General features: G+C 39.7%; 1 protein-coding gene and 1 long non-coding RNA gene across 2 annotated transcripts in view; both read right to left on the minus strand.

Annotated features, from left to right (window-relative positions):
• Window positions 1-401, minus strand: part of LOC126187531 (uncharacterized) — a 144,463-nt gene extending 144,062 nt beyond the window's left edge. Inside the window, exon 1 of the mRNA XM_049928673.1 lies at window positions 350-401. The gene's annotated coding sequence lies outside the window, so the exon portion shown is untranslated. The remainder of the gene's footprint in view (window positions 1-349) is intronic.
• Window positions 402-407: 6 nt separating this feature from the next.
• On the minus strand, window positions 408-23,528 carry LOC126187533 (uncharacterized). Its single transcript, XR_007537753.1, has 3 exons — window positions 23,388-23,528; window positions 655-882; window positions 408-486 (listed from the first exon to the last, which is right to left on the minus strand). It is a non-coding gene; the product is annotated as an uncharacterized LOC126187533 (long non-coding RNA).
• Window positions 23,529-25,410: the final 1,882 nt, after the last annotated feature.

Genomic DNA, 25,410 nt, shown 5'->3' on the forward strand with positions numbered 1-25,410 from the left:
AGCTCCTTGTCCCCGAACACAGGAGTCCCAGAATAGTGCCTGGCAGAGGGTTAAGCATTTTTCATGCATCAATAATAGTAACCTATTATACTGTACTGTTTTCTTCTCAAATTACTTTCATTTTAATTAATACGAAATTCCCTAACAGTCTCAACTAGAGAGTGAATGAGATGGAATCTGCACTTTCAAATGAATGTTTCATTGACTGTATTATATCTGTGTATTTTAAGACACATCATTACAAATAATGCATTAAGAATTTAGTTTGTAAATGCAGCACAAAAGTAACATGTACATGAAAAACTAAGTTAACAATGATGTAATTATTATTTAATTTCATTGAAACTACCTGGAACTGCGAAGTAACCTATCAAATGTTGTGTTTGGGCTGTGTGTGACATCGCTAACTGCAGCAACACCCTCTTTCCTCATAGTTCCCTTCATTTTACTCTTTTTCCTGTTCTCTTTCTCTGCTTTCAAATCTACCTGGGGAAAATTTGTTCTGTAACTGCATTGTACAGTCAAAATGAACATTCAACTTAGCTGATATATTTACAAATTCTACTATAATTGTATGCAGGGTGAATGAATTAGTTTAGCCTACAAAAATGAGATACTGGAATTAGGTCAACACAATATAAACAAGATACTTACAGTAGTTGTATCAAAATGGACACTATTCTGCAACTTTTTAGGCTTCCTTTTCTTTTTTGGATTACATTTCTGGTCTGCTTTGAACTTCTTTATACTGTCAGCATTCAAAGCATTGAACAAATAAAAACTGGAGTTCATGTCATCTTCAATTATAGCTGCTGGGAAACGCTTCCTCCTCTTCCGCCTTCGAACTGGTATGTAAGTTGATTTCACATACATCTTTGTCTCCTGGAAAGTAGTAAACATAAATATACATGGCTCCTGCACATATAAGAATAATGTCTAAGCAACATTTATTTCTTTTTTCTGTAATAAGAAGTGAATCAGTGTCTTCCAGTTCATACTCCAACCATGGCCCTCTCCCACACTAACCTAGCCACCCCCTGGTTACTTTCCAAAAATTTTATTTCCATCTTCATTTCACCCTTCTTTCCTAGGTCCCTTTCCAACATTAAGAAAAGGCCTGATTTACAATCATCCTCCCAACAAACTAAAGGCTCTGCCATTGCCATGCTGAACCATTACTTAACGTAAGATATTCACCACTTGTTTTATTCTTCTATCTACAAGGCCCGCCAGAGTGGTGGCGGTTATGTGTTTAAGAGGACTAAACTCCTTGCTTATCAGTCTGTCGATTCACAGGAAAATGATGTTAAAAGGAGAATTCTCAGTTCCAAGGCCTGTAGCCATGTCATCATGGTTGAAAATTTGTGAGACAGTAGCTTTATGCAGATAGTTAAAGATGATATAAAATCCAGGCAGCTAAAAACTATAATGGTCACTGAATCATACACGAAGAAGGATCATTATAGTCAGTACATCTAAAATGGGGTAAGAAACTACTGAATTTACCCGATTGTAAGATGAGGTTTTTCCCCCAATTCATCCGTCAAAAAATACAGTGTCATCTTATATTCACAGATTAAACTACTGCTGCTGAGATTAAAATTTTTATGTTATTTAACAGGGTATGTAGGGATCGTTTCACATTTAGCCTACAGATGAAGCTTTGGCTATTGAGGTCATGTGTACATTAATTTTTAAGAATTCGGAAGGGCAGACTGCGCAAATGAAATTCGCCTTCGAATAGGCTAAAGTTTCCCGATATGCCAAAGCATTCACTACGGTATTGATGTTGCTCGAACAATCATGTGACATTTAAATTGCTCTGGTTAAAATTTGATAATTTTGAAAAACATGGGAGGAAATAGCACCAAATTCTATCATCTTACAAACTCTTGTATTTGAACAGGTTTGGAATAAAAGTTTTCATACACGTAATAGATTCTGTGTATAAACATTATGCTGCTTTTTAATTGAAGATAACATTCAAAAGCAAAAATTCTGTTTTTCAACCTACATTACATTTTTTCTGAAACCAGACAATATATTATTTTATTAGGAGACACTAATGATTTACTAACTAGGTTTCAAATAAGAAATTCAGACACTGCTCACAATTAGAATACCAGGTGAAAATGTTACCTGCTTCTAATCTGTTTTAGAACATGGTGCTGACATTCAGATGAAAAAAGGAACAAAATTTATCAAGAATGAAATGTCTAACAAATTAAAAACAAACTGTAATTTTTGCTGTAAGATTAAATTCCGGCAATAAGACCCGCAGTTGGAGATAGTAACAGATGTCAGTAGATGGGACACGCGCAAGTACATGAACTGGACTGAATCATGATTGCAATCTTTTATTTCTGTATTAGTTGCTTTTGCTACGCACAACTTGTACCTTGGAATATATTGCAGTCCTTGTTTCACAGCTGCTCAAGCTTTGCACTACAGAAAGGTTGGAGGGGAAACAGTGATATCAGTTTGGCAGATAACTACGAAAGCAGGGACGGGAGTAACAAGCAGACAGCAAATTATGTCTTTCTTCAAACATGGGAATGTATACCACATACTTGGGCTTTTCAGGAACATGTACCACGTTTAACCTACAGTCTGCGTGAATCCATTTGTAGTCAGAATTAAACATACTTTAAAACTGCACAAATACTCAAGAGTATTCACTTCTGCAGGTGACAGTGAAAGTCTAGATAGAAGCCAGTGGTGCACTTATGTATTTCATGCTGCAGTGTTCTCGACGCTCAATGTGATGTACAACAGGAGCAAAATGGGCTGTCAGCTGCTGGTTCTAAGCAGCCAATGAAAGAACAGTGGGCAGACAAAATGTTTATAAGAAAGAGACATTGTAACATTCTCACATCAGTATAGAAGAGAAATTCAATACTGATTTGGATAATAACAGCTGTGTTCTCAGGTCCTACAGTAATCACAAACTCGAAAATAGTTAACATATTTGAAAAGAACAGCCAAATATTTGTTATAACAAAGATATAATTTTCTTGGCTGGGCAATGGGGATGATAATCATTAAAAATAACGATAGCACAAATGAAAGGGTCAGTAAGCAAAAACTGTAGAAAAGGAAATTGTCTGCATATTAATGTACACCATTTCTTTTCATAAATTTTATATCTCCTTGTACTATCAAAATGTAACCTATTAATAAATGGCATACATTTAGAACAGGTATAATGTTAACCTTTTAGGCAGATACTTTATGTGAATAAAACAGTTTGGAATTCTAATTAGTCAGAATATGTTAAAAATAAATTTTTCACAAGAGGCCTCTTAGGGGAAGAGGGAGGGGGGGGGGTTGTCTCATAATCAAGGTGGTCGTACTCTGGTTAATACGGTACAATTGGGTGAGAATGCACATTATATGGACTAAAGAGCTAATTAGCTTGAATAGTCAAAATATGAACATAAAAATTTAAAAGATGCATGACAGTGTGGAGGGATAAAAAAGCCAGATACCACTCGGGGGCAATGCAGCGGGAGGTACTCCCCTCACAACCACACCTTACACTAGACTTGAAGGTTCAATTAAATTTTGTTATAAAATACGCTTTGCCTCAGGCACTGTAGGAATTTGGTAGCTGCTAACCCATCATCTGCAAGTATCTGACAGTGATGTAGACATGTTTATTGCTCGTCTCAGATTGGCTAGCAGGGCACGTTCTGAGAGAATATTGACAATCTTGAGATGACTACCACGGATGCATTGAGGAGTCCTCTTGACAACAGGAACTCTTGAGTAAATTTGGTGCGACTGATATGCAGTCGGCACAGTACAAAGGCATCTTTCCAGGAGGCCTGGAGAAGCATGCCATGCCTTGGTGATCCCCTTGATTGCTCTCAGCTTGTTGAGGTTCGTCATTGCTGTCATTCCATATCCCAGGTCTTCACAATCTGATGTAATTGCAACTGTATGTCTGTGCCCAGAAATGAAGTTTATCTTCTGTGGTTGCTTCTTTAGCTAATTTGCCAATGAGTTAATTTCCCAGAATACCCACGTGGCTCTGTATCGGGGTGAATATATCTGTCTTTCCGGGGATGTGGCAGCCAACTAACAGGTCTCCAGTGTTAGTGAACAAAAGGTTTTGTGGAGTAGCACTGAAACTGGTCTTTTAAGCAGCTCGTGGAGTAACTACAAATATGAAATCCCTTGTGCCAAGAGTTTTAATGTACTGCAGAGCCCATTATATGGCAACCAATTCTACATGTACTTGACACACAACACTTCTTATGTCCCTTGGGTGTGCAAAAGCAAAACTCATCCTATCAATGACTTTCAATCCTTTTAGATAGACGTCTAATTTGGGTCGTCGCCGAGAACTGAACAGATGTCAGAAATAGTGCGATCAGCATTTTTCTTAGTGCCACAAGGGAGATCCATCCGAATCACATGACTACCCCACAAGATGGGGTGGGGGCACCAAGAGGGAACTCTGTGAGCATAGACAAGAGGCAGCAGTTTGAGGTCCTGCATGGATCTTCCAATCGTACCCCAGCTGGTCAGCCCATTTTTGGGCAATTTGGAAAACGTCTAAACTGTTGGTTGTTAAACATAAGACATATTACACAGATGGGTAGGCATCTGACAGTGACCGCATAGATCAAGAGTTCCTTGCATCTGACCCTCAGTGATGTGATACCAGCTTCCAACAGTAGGCTGTCGACAGGTCTCATATGGGACACCCAAGCTGCCAACCACGCAACACTATTGTGGGCATGGTCTAACAAAACAAGCACAGTACTGATGGAGGTGCCGAACCGTACACAACAACCCATAGTCCAGATGGGATTAAATAAAATCTTTTAGGATTTGAGAGGAATGGTACAGTCTGCACCCCTGGTGGTGTCACTGAGAAATCTGAGGGTAATTTGCCCTGATCTGGTTTACATATGGTAAGCATATGTTTACCATAATAAACCTATTAATAAAAGGTCTAAAAAGTTCGAAGTTTCAATGACTTGAATCAACTACTTGCCATGGTAAATCTTTGGATGTGAATGCACAGTCCTGAGTCAACTACAGTATATGATGCGAGTTTTCATGGGAGAAAACTGAAATCCATGATTCAGGATCCTAGTATGCACTTTTCGTATGATCCCCTAGATTGGCAATGGCTATGCGGATGATGGAAAGTTGCAGCACAGGCAAAAGTCATTAATGACCCACGACAGTGAAGCCATGGGTCCCTCTGCAGTCGCAATACCACTGATTGCGATGGCAAAAACGGTTATGCTCAGAACCGATCCTTGAGGGACCCCAGTTTGGGCTGCTATGCCTTCTGTATGTCAAAGACCTCCACAATTAGATGTTGGCAATGTACAGAATCACTGCACTCTGCAGATTCCAATGAATCAGATGGTCTGTGGAGAGCTGAAATGGCAGTCATTTGGGGGGGGGGGGGGGGGGGGGGTGAAAAAGGATGTTTTATGCCGTCATTGCTAACACCAGTATTACAATATCATATTTCTTCATCAAAGTTGATATATCAAATATCTATGTCACAGAAATTTGATGGTGTAATACGGAACTTCGTCAAATGTCACCTGTCGTCAAATAAACATGATCAAATCTACGACCTTGCAGTAGATTTGATCATAAAAGTTGCCTGTCTTCTGTTCACCGCAATGTGAAATGTTACTACTTGTAGCGCTAGCATCGTTGCAATGTTCTGTCACCAGTGGTTGTTAACACGGCTGCGAAGTTTAATTTGTGTGTGCCGTCAACTACAACATTAATGGAAATGTATGAAGCCGATGAGGCACTTTACACTACTCAGGATGCTCCACATTGTAAAGCACCTCATCAGCTTCATACATTTCTATTAATTTGGTAGTTGTGGGGCAAAATGGAATTATTACTTTGATCTATGATAAAAATAGTTCTTAATGCACATAAAGTGCACTGAACATTTATTTACTTTCAGATATTGGTCCTTTAGTGCTTTATGAATTGCTTCACACATTTAAGGTATTTTAGTTAATGTGCACTGTGGTATTCGATTGCTGTACTGTAAGCTAGAGGAACTCCCTTGTTGCAAGAAATCTTAATCTTATTGTGAGTGTCTTCTGCAGGTATAGTAGTTCTTAAGTGAGTATTGTGCTTTGTGATAAGACGAGACACTTCACTGAGCGAATACTGAAATGCATGCTCATCCATTCTTAAGTAATTTATGTATGACTTATGTCCTCCACTAAAAGTTCACATAATAAATTTTGTTGAATGCTTTGATTGTTTCATTGTAACATCCACAGCGTGACCGGGTAGGTTTCTTCTCCCCCCCCCCCCCCCCCCCCCCACTTCTCTTCCAAATGCACACACAGTGCTATTGTGGTACATGCAACTGCTGCGCAAAATAACAAGTTGTTGTTGTCAGCCATCTTGAACTTTGACAAAAAATGATGATGACAGTGTAATACCCCTTTTTAGCACCACATCAAATATATTTGTCAAACAAATTTGACAAATATTTGATCATATCTTTGATCAAATCTTTGACAAAGAAATATGGTAGTGTAATACTGGACTAAGGAGCTCACACACGATTGTGGATTTTATTGGGTCCAGGGGCTGTGTCTTGACACACTGATGAAGCATTGCAATACTCCAATTCATAAAATGGAACACTGTACGATTCAAAGCCTTGTGCATGGAAGGATAAGATGTTTACCTCCAGCAAACATTTCTGGGCTAGGAAATAAAGATCGTAGCTAATGCACGTGGACACTTTGTAAATAGTGCTGCAAAATATTCAGCAATGACTGCGGATCAGTTCAAACATCACCAACGAGATAAGTCAGGAGCTACTGTGCACGCAAAAATAACTAGGATCATATGCAACCAAGTCAAAAATATAGAATACGAAGACAAAGGAGTTAAAAACGACTAGATTCTTCACGGTAAATGATAACAGCTAAACTGTGGCGACTGTTTGATGTTATTATTTACCGTGAAGAATTTCAAGAGTTGTTGTTTCAGCCATGTTTAAAATCTTGAAACAACTACATGTCCATCCCAATCTATGTATGGGAAGACAGCTAAAAACAGGGACGTGGAGGAAGGGCTATAAAATACACCATACAGAAACTCAGATCCAGAGCCAAAAATTAAATGTCCTTCACCATATTATGACAGATAAAAAGTAAAACACGATCGACAGCCTGCACATTGTTTGCTGAAACGACCGATAACTGAAGATATCGAACCCAAGCACGAATGCAAATGGCCAAAACATGGGCATTCCGTCAGGAAACGGTGGACAGCTAACACTTGGGTGCAATGTGCACAAAGTGATGGGGAAGCACCACTTAAATGGCCATGGCCAGAAAGACAGTGCCCTATACGCAACTTAGTTAAAACAAACTCCTTCCAGCAAGAGTGTTGAGAGCTCGTCCAAGCCGCTGGGAGAGGCTTAATGATCTGGAGCTTGTTCCCATGAAGGGAGGACCAATGGCAATGCCGAAGTGACACCACCTCCTGACAGATGGCAACACAGATCATCGGAGGGAATATAGGGGCAAATGGGCTGAGCTACGAGGACTGCAGCCTTGGCAGTAGCATCAGCAGCCTTGTTTCCTGGCAGAGCGACATAACCAGTAACCCACATAAACATCACAGTGGGTCCATCACGAGTGACCAAGTGACAGTTTTCCCGGATCCACTGCACTAAGGGATGGATTGAGCAGTGTGCCGGAAGCCGATATTGAAAGACATGGGTGCCAATGACAGACACACCCGACCCCACGGTCAGTCCAAGAGCCATCAGTGTATACAAAGGTACTATTGCGAAGTTCCATGTGAAGGGCGTGAAACTGAAGGCAATAGACAGAGGCTGGAGTAGTGATGTTAGGAAACAAATGAAAGCCAAGGTTAATATGGGCCACTTCACAAAGCCAAGGTGGTGAAGGGTTCAACCCACTGGGAAAGGTGCAGGTAGTGTGAAGTTAAGCCGCTGTAGAAAGTGCCAAAAGCAGACTCCAGGAGGTTACAGAGAAGAGGGACATGCCTCATACTTGTGATCAAAGGAATCATCAAAGGAGGAGGCATAGGATGGGTGGCCACTCATGGCAGACAAACAGCACGCATACCCGTTGAGGAGAAAGTCACAGCAGAAGGGCAGTGGTAGTTCAGCAGCTTTGACGGACAGACTCTCGACTGGGCTAGTGTAAAAGGCGCCAGTGGCCAAATGGATACCACGATGGTGGATAGTGTTGGGACGGCATAAGAGGGCTGGATGTGCAGACGCAAACAAAGCACCCATAGTCTAGTTTCTAATGGACAAGGGATCGGTACAAACAGAGGAGAGTGGTTCTGTCTGCACCCCACGAACTAACATTAAGGATACGTAGGACACCGAGGGACCGCGTACAGCGGGCTACCGGGTAAGGCACATGGGAGGACCAAGAGAGTTTCCTAACAAGCATGAGCCCCAGGAATTTCATAGCTTCAACGAACGGAAAAGCAACAGGCTCAAGATGTAAAGAAGGCGAGAAAAACCAATTGCATAGCCAGAAAATCATACAGACGGTTAAAAACGAAAGCCATTGTTGATTCTCCATGAGTAAAGGTGACCGAGACATCGCTGAAGACGGCGCTCAATGAAACATGTCCATGGAGAACTGCAATAGGTGGCAAAATCGTCAATCAAAAGGTAGCCGGAGATACACGGCACAAGACACGTTTAGAAAGCTAGAATTTTGTGTGTCTATCGACCTGCCATATATATATATATATATATATATATATATATATATATATATATATATATATATATATATATATATATATATATATATATATATGATGTGACTTACCAAATGAAAGTGCTGGCAGGTCGACAGACACACAAACGAACACAAACATACACACAAAATTCAAGCTTTCGCAACAAACTATTGCCTCATCAGGAAAGAGGGAAGGAGAGGGAAAGACAAAAGGATTTGGGTTTTAAGGGAGAGGGTAAGGAGTCATTCCAATCCCGGGAGTGGAAAGACTTACCTTAGGTGGAAAAAAGGACGGGTATACACTCGCGCGCGCACACACAACACACACATCCATCCGTATATACACAGACACAAGCAAACATTTGTAAAGGCAAAGAGTTTGGGCAGAGATGTCAGTCGGGGCGGAAATACAGAGGCAAAGATGATGTTGAAAGACAGGTGAGGTATGAGCGGCGGCAAATTGAAATTAGAAATTAGTGGAGATTGAGGCCTGGCGGATAGCGAGAAGAGAGGATATGCTGAAGGGCAAGTTCCCATCTCCGGAGTTCTGACTGGTTGGTGTTGGTGGGAAGTATCCAGATAACCCGGACGGTGTAACACTGTGCCAAGATGTGCTTGGCCGTGCACCAAGGCATGTTTAGCCACAGGGTGATCCTCATTACCAACAAACACTGTCTGCCTGTGTCCATTCATGCGAATAGACAGTTTGTTGCTGGTCATTCCCACATAGAATGCTTCACAGTGTAGGCAGGTCAGTTGGTAAATCACGTGGGTGCTTTCACACGTGGCTCTGCCTTTGATCGTGTACACCTTCCGGGTTACAGGACTGGAATAGGTGGTGGTGGTGGGAGGGTGCATGGGACAGGTTTTACACCAGGGGCGGTTGCAGGGGTAGGAGCCAGAGGGTAGGGAAGGTGGTTTGGGGATTTCATAGGGATGAACTAAGAGGTTACGAAGGTTAGGTGGACGGCGGAAAGACACTCTTGGTGGAGTGGGGAGGATTTCATGAAGGATGGATCTCATTTCAGGGCAGGATTTGAGCAAGTCTTATCCCTGCTGGAGAGCCACATTCAGAATCTGATCCAGTCCCAGAAAGTATCCTGTCGCAAGTGGGGCACTTTTGGCGTTCTTCTGTGGAAGGTTCCGAGTTTGAGGAGATGAGGAAGTGGCTCTGGTTATTTGCTTCTGTACCAGGTCAGGAGGGTAGTTACGGGATGCAAAAGCTGTTTTCAGGTTGTTGGTGTAATGGTTCAAGGATTCCGGACTGGAGCAGATTCGTTTGCCACAAAGACCTAGGCTGTAGGGAAGGGACCGTTTGATGTGGAATGGGTGGCAGCTGTCATAATGAAGGTACTGTTGCTTGTTAGTGGGTTTGATGTGGATGGACGTGTGAAGCTGGCCATTGGACAGTTGGAGGTCAACGTCAAGGAAAGTGGCATGGGATTTAGAGTAGGACCAGGTGAATCTGATGGAACCAAAGGAGTTGACGTTGGAGAGGAAATTCTGGAGTTGTTCTTCACTGTGAGTCCAGATCATGAAGATGTCATCAATAAATCTGTACCAAACTTTGGGTTGGCAGGCCTGAGTAACCAAGAAGGCTTCCTCTAAGCGACCCATGAATAGGTTGGCGTACGAGGGGGCCATCCTGGTACCCATGGCTGTTCCCTTTAATTGTTGGTATGTCTGGCCTTCAAAAGTGAAGAAGTTGTGGGTCAGGATGAAGCTGGCTAAGGTAATGAGGAAAGAGGTTTTAGGTAGGGCGGCAGGTGATCGGCGTGAAAGGAAGTGCTCCATCGCAGCGAGGCCCTGGACATGCGGAATATTTGTGTATAAGGAAGTGGCATCAATGGTCACAAGGATGGTTTCCGGGGGTAACAGACAGCTACCATGGTGTAGGAAGCCCGTATGTACGTACATGTAAAACATTGAAAGATCTTACATTATGTCATAAGAGAAACAAGACATCAGAGGATACTCCTAGAGTATCGGAATTTCCTGAACCATACTAAAATGGCACATTTAAAGTGCATACTTAAAGAGCACATTTGTATATCCAGATTCCCAATGAAGTTGGCATCCACCTGATATTAAGCTTTTCAGTGTGGGGTTTGGGATGTAAAATTTCTTTGAGTACCAGTACTGTATTAACTCAGTTTTTATTCTTTACTATGGCATAATGCCACATGTGCTATAAGATGAAAACGTGCACTTAAAATGCAGCAAGCAGTTGAAATAAGCCAATAGTGTGGAACTAAACACTTCATTTCAAACACATTGGCTGCCTTGTTCTAGAAGGTGATTAATGCATGACTGTCAGAAAAGTGGAAATAAAATAAAATCTGAAACTAACAACATATGTTAGCCTTCCGTAATTATGTGAATGTATTTTAATTCACTTGATAGCTCCCGGCCATAGAAATTTTTTTGTTTTCATTTGACGTAAGAGCAGTGAATTCAGAGGAAACAGCAAAATCACTAAACGTAAACACGGGTTACGTGGAGGCTACACACTTCCCCACTATAACTCAGACTGCTCTGCACATCACCCTCAGATCTACAATATTTCCAAAGCGGGTAATACTGAGATAGTGCAAATCCAATCAACAACATAATCAGACAGCGACTGGCGTTAACTCTTTCGACTTTACTCCACTCAGCACATATAGCCCAGTCCCCTTCTGCCTGTGGGAATGTTTATTTCTAGATGAAACGAGAATTCCCCTGACAGACATCACGTACACTATGCACGCATTCAAAAATCAACTTAGAGTGTGTTCAACCAACAGGGATGCGTTTCAAAATCGTGTGAGTAATCGACAGACCATCGTGCACTGGATGCTAAGTGCTTTGTGAAACAAGGTTTTTTTCCCCCCCTCAAGAAGATGAATTTGGCGACCCCCTCCCCCAATTCTTGCCCGGGTCAGATACCTTGGTTTGTCCCCCAACCCTGCTGTGCATGCGTGAGTCTGGCAGCTTAGGCGCAGCGGTAAATTTTTCCTGGTTGCATCTAGCTGCGACTGCTTACACAGCCAACAGCCACATTTATGTAGCCAGAAGGGGGAGAAGGTACAAATCATACGCCACTCAACTGCGCGTGCGCATGAGCCCACTCTTAACTACTAAAACAAATCTAATGTAAACAGTTGTGACATCACACTCATCGGAGGCAATTTGTTGTTATGAAGCATTGCATAGACATCCTAAAGCCTTTAACACATTTTGCTGTTGGCAAACAGCTTGTATGAACACTGTGTTTTGTTGTTGTTGTTGTTGTTGTTGTTGTTGTTGTTGTTGTATATGACACATTTCCTATGTGATTTATGTTTTATTTTAATATTTTTTTTCTTGTTCTATTGTTGCAGTATTTTTCTGCAGTAGCAGGATACAGTAATATCCTTTGTTAGAGTATCGATCCTTACCAGTCAAAAATTACAAAAACGTAACTGAAAAGTAAAACAACGAAAAATTCCCGGGATTCTAAAAAATTCCCGGGTTTTTCCTGATTTTCTCCCAGGTGAAAAAATTCCCAGGTTTTTCCCAGATCTCCCGGTTCGTATACACCCTGTTTAAGTGTTTCAGGAGCATCATCTTCCATGGCAACAGGAGAGCAAAGCAAGCAATTTTTTCCCCATTTCCAGTTCTTTTGAAGTCTTCTTGAAGAGATGTGAGAATCTCTACTTTACAACTCTTGGAATAATTTATATGTTAATATATACATTATCAGTTTATTATAAAAATACCACAGCGTACATATCGTCAGAACAGAAATCAGTCTGTCCAATGTGGTGTCAATTCCTTCTATTCCCTCTCTGTTTTTCATTTCTCAAAGAGCATTATTACACAGTACAGAATATTGCCTTCTGATAAATTCAAGCACGGTCACTCGAGGGTTCCAGCAAGTATCGTCTGGCTGCTCCAGTGTTCTCTCTAGGCTATGACAGGGTGTATACGTGGACGTGGAAAAAAATTCCCGGATTTTTCCGTAATCCTCAGTTAAAATTACATTTCCTCCCGGATGAAAATACACTTTTTCCGTGTTAAGTGAGAGTATACTTTTCCTCGGAACTGTAAAACTTATCAGTCTTGAATGGTTATGGTTTTATACACGGGCATAGAATTTCCCAGCAGTTTAGAAAACGAAACTCAGGGAACCAAACACGTTTTGGGAAGATGTCTGACGTGCAGCAACATGTACACTACATATTTCCATATTACAAAAATATAAATTCAAATTCCACCAAACACCGCATATTACTTTCCGAAGCATTGAAATCGTGATTGCGATGCGCTTTTGTAAGCCAGTCATAGCTCACGTCACATGATGTCGCCAGCCAATGACAGAAGTTATTCAGAAAATAGGACGCGTGATGATGTCTGCCAAAAGCAAGATCACTGCTATGTAACACGAACACACAAATAGGGAAAGTTAATGGTTTAAATTAATATACATGGTGTTGCTACAAGAAAAGAAAAGCTTTCACATATAATATTGCCCCTTTTTGCACATGTTACACTTTAAGATACATCACACAAATGTGCCAGTAAAATGTTTGAGAACGACATAACTGTTAGATCTTCTGGGCTCGAAATTTTTCTAAATCATCGTACTCAAAGAGTTGATTTTTAAATGAAGAGTCAAAAGCTCTGGGATTTATGAAATTCATCGTACATTCTCCCACATAGTTCATATTGCGTAAAAGGAAATTTACTTTGAAAGTAATGCTTTTCAAACCACCATTCTCAATATTTTCCCGCGACCTGTTAGAAATAGGATCGTTTCAGCACTTGCCAGAGTGCACCTGATAACAAGCGTCTTACATAATGTCATAAAAGAAACAAGACAGAGGATACTCTAAGAGCACGGGTATTTCGTGAACTGTACTAAAATGCATAATTCGGCTTAAAATGCACATGTCCAGATTCGTATGTGAATTTTCTTGGAGTACCAGTACCGTATTATCTCATGTATGGTTCTTTATTATGGCATAATGCCATACGTTCTAGGAGACGAAAACATGCACCTGAAATGCAGCGTAAACAGTTGCAACCAGCCAATAGTGTGGAATTAAACAGTCCGTTTCAAATAAATTGGCTGGTTCAGTGGAAAAGATTAATAAAAACCAAATTTCTTTAGCAAATCGACGAAAATAACTTCATTGTTCTGCAATGCGATTAATGCTCGACTGTCAGAATGGGGAAATAAAATAAAATCTGAAACTAACAACACATTTTAGCCTTCCGCAATTATGTAATTCACCTCAGAAATCAGTTTTGTTTTCATTTGAAGTAAGAGCAATAAACGAAAAGGAAACAGCAAAATCACTGAATGTAAACACGGGTCACATGAGACTACCTATTTTCCCATTACAACTTATGATTGCTCTGTAGATCTGTACCGGATCTGCGATATTTCCGAACCGGGGCAATACTAGATAGTGGCGCTCCCCCCTCCCTCGAGCTTTTGAGGTAGGACACCAAAAATTTAAAAAATCGACTTTCCAAAAAATGACCGTTTTGTAGCGCACTTCTTTCTGAAAAGTCTGATACATAAAACATATGTGTTTGAGGAAATGTAAGAAGCGGGCCAGGGTGGCTGAGCGGTTCTAGGCGCCACAGCCTAGAACCGCGCGACCGCTACGGTCGCAGGTTAGAATCCTGCCTCGGGCATGGATGTGTGCTGTCCTTAGGTTAGTTAGGTTTAAGTCGTTCTAAGTTCTAGGGGACTGATGACCTAAGAAGTCCCATAGAGCTCAGAGCCATTTGAAATGTAAGACATATTGTTTGGTCTTAAATGTGCCAAAGTGCAGCCCCACGCCTATTCACACAGCATTCTATCGCACATCACTGTATTTCGCTCTGTGGAACTCAAACATGTAACATTTTGTAGTGGGTGCCATCACACTATATTCAGGACAGTGGAAATTAAAATTTCCTGTGGTGCCTTTCCTGCTCCCAATCGGCCGGTTCGACAACCTGCCCTGTTTAAAAAAACTCTCAATAAATACTGGATGGGATTATTCGTAACAGGGAGAACAGTAACTCTTCAGAAAATTTGCACTCTTTATTGCCTGTTAGCTAATAACTTCATGTTTTGTGGGACATAAAATTAAATATAGGATACAAAAAATCCAGTCAAGACAATAGATGAGCTAGACAGTACACATTTCTTCAGTCCTTAAAAAAGTCCTTGCATTGTTTTTCTCACTAACCTCAGTACAGCTTTACATGGCGTGCTTTCCTTTTCGGTAAGAATCTATCAGCTCATCAAAGTTCGTCAAACGTTTTGCTACATGAAAAAACCAAATCTATTAGTTCATCAAAGTTCGTCAACTTTTGCTACATGAAAAAACCAAATGTTGTCTAATACTGAAAATAGAATAGAGCCCAAGACTGGTGTGCTTTCTCGATCTGATTACGTGTATTTTGTCACGAAATAGGTCTGCCTAATATTGCAGCAGTTTTAACACACACCCAATAAACGACACTGTTTTGGCACTAATAGTCATATTTATAACACGACGGAATATAATCACGAAGTACCAATATCAAATGCCTTTTAGGCCTACTACAAGCAAAACGTTTCACGTTAAGTAATAGTTTCACATTTCATTCATACACTCTAGCATCTGAAGCAGTAGTACGAAATTTTTATATAAATTTGGAGTCTTCATATTCTTCCATAATTTGTGTGATGTCCCCGTTTCTTCTCCTTCCTCGTTCTAACAATCAATCTTGTCATCACTAATTCTGTAACTATTCCTGCCATGGTTAAAACTTTTTCTCCGATTAACTTGACTAACCCTGCCACAATCACTGTTTTAGTTACGGTATCTCGCTTTTTTTTCCCCAGTTAGGCGTTATTAGGTGTTTGTACAATGCATTTTCCGCGCTGCTCCCACAACAGAACTTTAGCGGCTGCTAGCCTGGAACTGTACAACTGGCCCTTACCAGTGTAGCGCTCTAGCAAAAAAGCGGGAGAAGGTTCTAGTCATACGCGACTCAACTGCGCATGCGCAAGAGCTCGCTCGCAACTGCTCAAATGAATCTACTGTAAGCAGTTGTGACGTCAGGCTCATTGAAGGCAACTTGCTGTTATGAAGCATTGCATAGTCTTCCTAAAGCCGTTGACATTTTGCTGTTGGCAGACGCTTTTGTGAGAACTGTGTTTTGTTGCTGTATATGGCGCATTTCCTTGGCAACTTAGTTTTATTTTCGTTTCTTTTTCTCTCTTTCAAGTTTTATTGCTGCAGTATTATTCTGCAGTAGCGAAATACAGTAATATCCTTTGTTAGAGTATTGGTTCTTACCAGTCAATGTTACAAAAATTTAACTGAAAACTAAAACAATGAAAAATTCTCGGAATTCTAAAAAAATCCCGGGTTTTTCCCAGTTTTCTCCCGGATGAAAAAATTCCCAGGTTTTTCCCGGATCTCCCGGGTCATATACACCCTGTATGAACAAGGCCACTTTGCTTTACAAATGTCACACGTTCCTTCACTGAAGTCGGAACAAAATAGTTGTGAGCAATTGGATGAGATATATGGAGTATTAAATACATTTCTTAGTATTCTGTTCAGAATGTGATAGGAACAAATCAGTGTAGAATATCTACAAAGAGCGGCAGTAATGTTGGCACCTTAGTCAGTCATAAAACGTACATCTTTGACAAGACTTTTCTCATGAATACCAAGGGAGATAAATCTTCCAATTCCTCTCTGATATTTTCAAGTGTTTTAGGCTCTCCTTGTGAGATTGTCCACATATCTGGTCGTTGAGCATTCACCTTCATTCACATAAAAAATTACTTCAGTTATTTCCTTTCTAAGGTTTTTTGCTTCTTTTGTGATGTGTCGTTAGAGAGTAGTGGGATGCGGCCTAGAAGGTTCTACGTATAATTTTTCCATAAGTCACTGCAGTGTCTACTAATCTGAGCCACACCCAAAAATCCTTCACTTCTAATAGCTTCTCGTGGACACACAACCGCGCATTTGCCAGTAAATTTGCCCTGAGAACAACTGGGAAGGCATTTTTGGTCAACACATGCCACCCGTGTGTTAGACACACACAAATGGTGTGAAATATGCAAAGTGTCACATGACCCTTTACCATGCAAGTAAAGTGCATTGCACTCCACACAACAAAGACAGGCGGCACTGTTGCCATCACCACCTCCTACAGGCTTAAACACTGACCAAATTGAACTTTTGAGATCTGGGTCAGGCTCGATGATTCTGTACTCACCAGTCATTAGTTTTCGCTTTATTTTCTGTTTTCTTAATGTATTTTTCTTTCTTTTCAAACCACTTTCCGCACTCATCTTCAATACGGTAAGAAAAACACAAAAGACTATTATACTATCATTTATTTGATCAATAACAACACTAAGTATCTTTGCACAATGATCTCCTAGAATTTATAAGTAATTCATGCCTCAATTTGTCTCCATCACAATATGTTTGCTACTAATTGTGTTGGAGCAACTGTATTACAAAGCATCTTTTTTACTAGTATGAAGATGTCACAGTGTTGTACAACTGCCACCATCCCACTTCGAAAAATTATAAAAGTTTAGACCACTTGCGTGGAAACAGCCAACACAGTTACTGTCATTAGGGAAGACAATAAAGTAGCCAATGTGAGAAAAAACAGCAACGAACTAAGAAGCAGTATGTCGCAAAATAGAGAATGATAGTTTTTTCTATGAGTGATTCTGCAAAGATTAATGAAATGTCGTGTGGCTAGGGTCTCCCACGGGTAGACCAGTTGCCAGTCTTTAAGTGATGACACTTCGGCGACTTGCATGTCAATGGGGATAAAATGATGATGACAACACAACATCCAGTCCCTGAGCGGAGAAAGTCCCTGACCCAGCTAGGAATTTAACCCAGGCCCCTTGGCGTGGCATTCCACTGTGCTGACCACTCAGCTATGGAGACGGATGCAATGATTAATAAAAAGAGACATATCCCCTACATTAAGCTCAAGGTGACACTCCAAGATTTCTACATGTACATCTATACTCTGCAAACCAATGTGAGGTAAATGGCTGAGGGTACATCCCATTGCACCAGTTTTCAGACATAACACACATTTGTAGGTAGGAACACAAACACCACAAGAAACTGAGAAAGGAAGATAACCTGTCTGATGATCTAGATTGCATGTGAAATAATATGTACATGGGAGAAACAGCCTCAGAAAAAGATTAACTGGCTTATTTCAGTACAAAACAGAGTGCACCAAAGTTGTATAAATTGAAACCTTAAAGTCTTTGGACCTTTCACATACATTTTGGAACCATTTAAAATGCTTTAAAAAATGAGTCTCTTACTCATCTTTCAAAACTAAAATTATGTTAAATAAGGCCGGTTTTTTATTTTTATGAGCCTATTATGTGATAATAAAACATGTTTTACGTAAGGCAAAAATTTCAATTTTTTATAAAACATGTTCAACGTCAAAATGGACGCTCTCCTTTTCAGGGAATGTAGAACTATATGGTACTAATCAACAGAAAAAAATCAAAATTTTATGGATTGGCATTTAAAAAAACTTTACATAAATTATAAAGTTCAGAACACTGTAGTAAAAGAACTTTGACAGGTAAGCCCAAATTGAGGATTTCTTTGTAATCATAAAGCAATTATCTTTCGAATTAAAAACCCCAACAAAATACCTAGAATCGATCCAGAGATACAGCATTTTAAATTTTTTTCCAAAATTTGCATATTCAAAATGGTATGCACAAGGTCATCTTTGGAGAGTTGTATCTCAGAGCAGAAATTTTGTATTGGGGGGGGAAAAAAAAAAAAAAAAAAAAAAAAAAAAAAAAAAAAAAAAAACGTGTTCCCTACTTAGTCCTTCATTTTAACATACGCTAAATTCAATAATATCCAAGTCTATGAAGGTAAGATTTTTTCCTAGCCTGCCGGAATTGATATGGACTATGCTATTTTATTCGTTTATTTGACCAATGACATAAAAGCAAAGAAAAGTTTTAAAGAGAACTTAAAATTATTTCACCTGGACAACTCATATTCCATTGATTTAAAAAAAAATATTCAGTGTAGTAGCATGAGTAGGGCTAAATGTGTTCATTAATGTCAACACTAATCTTTTACATATGTCCTCTCTAAAGCAACTCTTTCCACATCATTTCAATATAGATTATATTCAGTTTTCACTCAAATGATACATGGAACACATAACTGCAAAATTTGAGTAGGGAGTTATGGGTGAATGGATTGGACATGTTCAAAGGTATGTAGATATTTAGATATCTCTATGGGCAACACAATATTTTTCAAACAACCAGTATCATAGGCTGCAGGCAGCCATTGTGCAGAAGTGAGTGAAGGGAAGGACTGTTTCCCTGCCTTATCTATAGGCATTCTGAGCTGCCTACAGTATATAGACGTAGATCAGATGTAAAATACGGTTGATGGAATGTAGTCAAATTAAATATGGTGATAATGAGAGAATTAGGTTAGGAAATGAAACTGAATAACTGATGAGAGAAGTAGAATTGCTACAAAATGCAAACTAACACTAGAAAGGAAAGCATCTCTGAGAAAAAAGAAGAGAGAAATTTGTTACTATCAAAATATATTTAAATATTAGTAAATCTCTTCTGAATTTACTCATTTGGTACATAGCCTTGTGTGCGAGTGAAACATAAGTGATAAACAGTTCAAACAAGAAGAGAATATAAGCTTCTGAAATGCAGTGGTACAAAAGAATGCCTGAAGATTGGATACATAGATTTGTAACTAATCCAGTAGGTGAAAGCAAGTTAATTGCTCAATGCTTCAACCCACCACCAGATTCCACTCTGACAGTTCTAAAGTCATTCAAACATAGTCTACTGTCAGTAGCACATAAATATAGAGACCATGCTGTCCAGTTAGAAGAAACTTTGAACTCTCAATATGTTGTAAGAGTCTACAACAAATCAATGTCAAGGATATTGGACACAGTTTTAGGGTATGAACTGCGCCTTTTCCCCAGAACTGGGCACAGTTTTTTTGTTTGAGAGATCTACGACAGATTATAGTTAGAAGAGGGGCTAACTCAGCTGCACATTCAGTATGGAAACTGACAGGTTCCATAAGGAAATGGAACTTTGTTCAATTTTAATGATTTCAGCTGTCTCTCAACACCACCAACACCAATAATTATTTTATTCATCTTTTCAGTGATATGAGGATTACATTTGGGCAATTCTCCTGTGTTTTCCTTTGTAAAGGAACATTTGAAAATGGAGTTAAGCATTGATCTTTTGTCTTGCTACTCTTAATTTCAGTTCCTGTCTAATTTGGTAGGGGCTGGACACTAACTTTGGTGCCACAAACAGCCTTTACATACAACCAGAATTTCTTTGGATTTTGTGAAAGATCACTTGACAATATTTAGCTACGGCAGTCATTTAAGGCTTCAAGCACTGATCTCTTGACAGCCAAATGCTTTTCATACAGCATATATCTATAAGCCTATGCTTTATTTTTTATTCACCTATTGTGCAGTAATTGTTTCTTCAGAAGCTTTTTTTTTACAGTGACTATATACCATGAAGGTTCCCTACCAATACGAACTGTTCTACTGGGAACATATACATCCAGTGCAGAGCCAACCATTCTTTTAAACTTGATTCAGAGTTCCTCTGCCGAGTATAGATTGCGATGTCTACAGATTCATTGCGGTGGGGTAGGCCTACAGCAAACAGTCAAGCAAAATGCTTTTGAACATGTTATCTGAAAATGAGCAGCTAGCTTGGCAGCCCACACACAATGGACATACCCCAGACCATGTAGCTATAAACAGCTCGGACCTTATCGACAATGCCAATATATAAATGGGGATTAGCGATCGTAATGGCATTACAGCAATTGTGATTCCAAGAGTTAATGTATCAGTCAAGAAGGCTTGGAGAGAGTTTCTGTTAAACAGAGCAGATACGCAGTCGTTAGCATTCCACTTACACAGTGAACTGGCATCTAATTCCTGTAAGATTGGTGTAGAGGAATTATGGGCACAATTGAAGCGGAATGTAAATCATGGTCTGGAAAGTTATGGGCATAGAAAGTGTATAAAGGATGGAAAAGACCCAGAATGGTTAACAAAATTCAGAAGAGACTGAGGAAACAGAGGGTGTTGCACTCTCGGTTGAAAAGGGGACGGACAAATGACAACAAGCAAAGATTAGCAGAGATTCGTGCATCTGTGAAAAGATCTATGCGTGAAGCATAGAACTACCACAGTTACTCCTTAAAAGATCTGGCAGAGAAACTAAGAAAATTCTGATACTATGTAAAATCACCCAGCACAAAGTCCCAAGTGACTGGGAAAATGCACAGATGACACCAATGTATAAGAAGTGTGAAAGAATGGACCAACAACATAACAGACCAATATCCCTAGCTTCTGTTTGCTGCAGAATCCTTAAACATATTCTCAGTTTGAATATAATAAACATTCTTGAGACAGAAGCTTACATCCACAAGTCATCACGGGTTTAGAAAGCAACATTTGGGCAAAACTCATATTTCCCTTCTCACGATATACTGGGAACTATGGACGGAGGGCAGCAGGCAGATTCAGTATTTCTTTACTTCCAGAAGGCATTTGACACGATGCTCCATTGTTGGCTGTTACCAAAGGTACAACCATATAGAATAAGTTCAGATATGTAGGTAGCTCAAAGACTTCTTAGATAATAGACCCCAGTATGTTGTCCTTTACTGTGAGTGTTCATCAAACAAAGACAAAGGTATCATTAGTGTCCAAGGAAAGGGTAATAGGACCACTATTGTTCTCTACATACATAAATGACTGGGTGGGCAGCAGTCTGCAGTTGTTTGCTGATGATGCTGCATTGTACAGCGAAGTGTCAAAAGTTGAGTGACTGTAGGAAGAAACAAGACGACTTGGACAAAATTTCCAGTTAGTGTGATGAATGGCAGCCAGCTCTAAGTGTGGAAAAATTTAACTTAACGTGAATGAGTAGGAAGAAAAAACCTGTTATGTTTGGATAGAGTATTTCTAGTGTCAAGCTTGACACAGCCAAGTCATTTAAATATCTGGGCGTAGGTGCAAACCGATATGAAATGGAACCAGCACGTGAGAATTGTGGCAGAGAAGGTGAATGGTCAATTTCGGTTTATTGGGAGAATTTTAGGGAAGAGTGGTTCATCTATAAAGGAGCCTGCATATAGGCTGCTGGTGCAACCTATTCTTGAGTACAGCTTGATTGTTTGGTATCTACAACAGGTCCGACTGAAGGAAAACACTGAAGCAATTCAGGAAAGGAAACAAGTAGTTGTGATACATGGTGCCCTCCACCATGCAGCATATGTTGACTTGCAGAGTATCTAGAGAGATGTAGAAAGATCTGTTGATAGGACATCTTCAAATAGCCAATTTGATAATGCAGAAAGGGTCCTGGAATAAAAATTTTAGAGGGAGAACAACCATTAACAATAGTATGCACATTCAAATGTGATGTAGGTTGCAATAGTTATGTAGACAATACAGCGTTTGCTCAGAATATACTACAGGATGAAACTAATCTTTGGACAGTATGTTTACTTTCTGTCCGTAAGTAAAACATTAAATGATACAGAACTTGTCTATGTACTGAATACAGGATAACATAGGACTACGGCATTTCAACTAACTGCACATCATTTGGATGGAAGTGATATCGTTTCAGGAGAAAAACGGCGGCTGACTGGAAATGTAAAAGTCACACCACAATGACCAAAGCACACAAGGGTATATGTACTACGCTCGTAGCAAACTACGTGATAAAGATATAGTGTTGAAGAATCTTGACAATGTTTCATTTCTGATTTGTCATACCGCATCTTAATGAACCAAATATCCACACAGATCACATCATACTACTGCATTCTCTTACAACAACACTAAACAACAATAGGCCTACCCTTATACGCAATAATCTCATTTAGAAATCTTGTTTCACTCTATTTTCATCGATTACTCTGTACAATACAACTTACCTACTCACAATAACCAGAGTGCAACTTAACGCTATCTTTCACCGCGGTTGGGTGTCACTGTAAAAAATTAAGCATATTATGTCAGCGTCTGATAGGAACCGAAGGTGGGGGAGAGCAAGCGGAGCTGTATAACATCAATTTGCACGACAAGGGTCAGGCGTCACATACCTGAACAAACTCATTCACGAAAACCATAAATAGATATGTAACCATATGCTAAACGTCTTTACATACTTGTGCTTACACTATACCTATCAACTACTCCAAGCTGTCAAAACATCAAAACAATTTCGATGCACGTCAAGTACTACGCATACACGATGAGAAATAATGATTCACATCCTTCAGCCGGTAACTAAATTCATTAATAGTGTAAATATTGCTTGGCGAGTCATTTTTACTTCTAACTGCAGCTCCTCAACTCTAGCCCCAATCAATCACGAACGAGTGTAATAACAAACAAAGCTACTTTCCCAGCAATTCTTACTAACGAACATAAATACTACTATCTACTAAAATAGTTATGAATCACTATGTACCTATAACTGAAATCAAACTATTATCTCTACAGGTACTGAAATATAACTGGAAAAGTTTCTGCTCCAAACGAATAACATACCAACTTCGCGCCAACACACAGACCGCTAACGGCCACTCGACAATTTCAAAGACACCTTGAATTCAAACAGCAAGCGGCATTATTACACAAAATCGCTGGCCGACCGATCGAGAGTCATGTGGCCGTGGCGCATCTACACAGAAAGATCGTAGCGTATGGACAGGACATTTGCGCAGATGTGAGATGTGCCTACAACTGGAAGTTGTGTTGGGGTTTTGAGCAAAATTGCTCAAATATATGGCCAAAAACACATCTGCGTAGATAAATACCAACGTGTGGAAAAAGATCGGTATAAATCGGGAGTTTTCAGTCAACAGATTGTTCAGTCCAGTGTTTCCCGTCTTTGGATACATAATTAATTCTAAAATGGTTGATAAGCATCATGCCTTTAAGGAATTCATTGCTGAATTTATTGAAATATATAGGAGACACATATGTTTGTGGAAAGTTATGACCAAGGATTACAGTGATCAAGATAAGAAATCAGCAGTTTTTAGCTCTTTAATAGAGAAAACAAGAGCAGTTGAACCTGCGGCAAACAGGGGAACCATAATTATAAACGGAACAAATAGTTGTGGACTTAACCAAAATTATTAGTATTGCCTGTTTTGCAGTCATTATGCTGACATGAACAAGCGGTTGTCAATATATCTTTACTCAGTACTGTCCAGTGCCATTGTCTTTCGTGGCCGTGTAAGTAAAATGAAAGTATTTATTCTACACTAGAATGCCATCACAATGTTGTGTTACGTTGATAAATGGACATCTTGCGGTTTCCTCAGGGACAGGGATTTTTATACTTGTGTGTCAATACATTTGCTTCCTAATGGAACATATGTTTCATAACAAGAGTGAATAGCGATAAACTGTACAATTGTCACGACATTAAAACTTTTCATGTAGACTATGAATTCCCATCTAGAGCTCAAAATGTTCTGTATTTTGATACAGAAATTTATAATAAGTTGGTGATAGATTTGAGGCATGGAATTTAGAATTCACATATACTAGGGAACAAAGTAAATTACACCTCACTGGTCAGTCCTGTAACTTTTTAAATATTATTTTGAGTTCAAAACAAATAAATAAATGTAGAAATATGGTCTGTAACTTCTCGAGTTGAGATATTTGTCTTCACAAAATCCTTCTTCAGATCGGGTATACAGTATGAATCACATAAAACTTGCACAGCAAATATTGCAGAAATTGAAAGTGATATTGATGTGCAGTTTTCACAAAATGGGTTGGTAATCAGGGTCTCCTATTGTTAGCCAATAAACAGACTGTAATAATATTTAGGAAGTGTATTTTTTGTGCAAATATCAGTGGCGTAGCGTGAGGGGAGACTTTGAGACTTAGTCTGCCCTCTATTCGTACTTAAAAAAATGCAATAATAATTCATAACAAAAATATAAACAACTTTCTAATAAGAGCTCTAAATGTGCGAAGACATCAGTTTTGTAGCCCGCTCCGCACCCTGAGTATTGGTGTATTTGCCTGCTTGAGACTCGGCTGCTCTCAGTCTCTGCCTCCATTCCCTTAGCTGGCTGTGTGCGCCCGCGCGTTAGTGGCATTCTCGGCTCCCCTCCACTTCCCCTCTATCACGAAGGCCGGTGCGCTGTACTTGCTAGAAGGTATCAAGACTAGTCTCTGCCGCTTCTATTCTGGCTTTTAAGACGGAAGTGAACAGTCGCGCGGTTTGTGTTCATAGTCATTCTTGTGTGATTTTAGTGCATATTTTCGTAGTGTTGCCAACATGAGTGAGCCAGCAACTGAACACCTTACAGAATTTTTATTATAAACCCCTTTTTCTACATTAACGGACGAAGAAAAGTGCGAATTGAAGGACGAACGACCTACTCCTATACTCGGTGTAGTTTTTAGTGAAGCCAAACAAAAACGCACTTTTCAGACAGCCTGGTACAAAAAGTATATACTCGGCTGAGTGCAAATGCAGTTAATAACAGATTATATTGTTGTATATGTCTTCTGTTTGGTGGTGAAAAGGAATGGTGCAATTAGG

Source organism: Schistocerca cancellata, chromosome 5 (assembly GCF_023864275.1).
Source record: "Schistocerca cancellata isolate TAMUIC-IGC-003103 chromosome 5, iqSchCanc2.1, whole genome shotgun sequence".
NCBI lineage: Eukaryota > Metazoa > Arthropoda > Insecta > Orthoptera > Acrididae > Schistocerca > Schistocerca cancellata.